General features: G+C 31.8%; 1 long non-coding RNA gene across 1 annotated transcript in view; it reads left to right on the top strand.

Annotated features, from left to right (window-relative positions):
* LOC110263210 overlaps positions 1-692 on the top strand; it is a 23943-nt gene that overhangs the window by 3860 nt on the left and 19391 nt on the right. The window lies entirely within an intron of this gene.

The following is a 692-nucleotide window of genomic DNA, read 5'->3' on the forward strand; positions in this document are numbered from 1 at the left end:
ACCTATTTTTGATTAATTTTTTTGTTACTACACATTTCCCATATTTATTATATAATACCAGTATGAAACTTGAAAGTTGAAACCCTTGTGTGGCTTTTATCTGAACGACAACGACCATGGATAATGGAAATATAATGTGGATGGGATCCACTTGGGCAGAAAATTCATAACACCACAATAATAAAGTTGGTTGATACGTATAAAGTGAGTGCCTCTCATTATTATTATTATTATTTAGAACAAGTCCATTTTCGAATGTGAGAAATATATAGAACCCTCTATTATATGTACGAGTTTCAACGGGAAAAATGATTTTGATAAGGAAATGGTGGTTAACTCCAACCACTTTCTCTCAAACGGTGAAGGAAGCATTGTGACTTGAACCTAAATAAAATTAATCAATAATTAAACATACATATCCATTGATACTACAAGGCAAACCCCGGAATTCAGAATGTTGGGTTATTATTCACGAGATTTACTTATTTGCATTTCATATACTGTTGTCATCCAATGCGATACGCAATCCAAACTAATGACGTTGGAAGCAGTTAGCCTAAGGAAGAATAGTATCCATAATCCATTGACCAATAAAATTAAATGTTTGATTCTAGCTAGCTAGCTTATACTAATTAATTAACACAAGCTAATTACTTATATAAAAATATCGTCATACAAAGAAGGTAGTCGAA

The sequence above is a fragment of the Arachis ipaensis genome, chromosome B06, assembly GCF_000816755.2.
Source record: "Arachis ipaensis cultivar K30076 chromosome B06, Araip1.1, whole genome shotgun sequence".
NCBI lineage: Eukaryota > Viridiplantae > Streptophyta > Magnoliopsida > Fabales > Fabaceae > Arachis > Arachis ipaensis.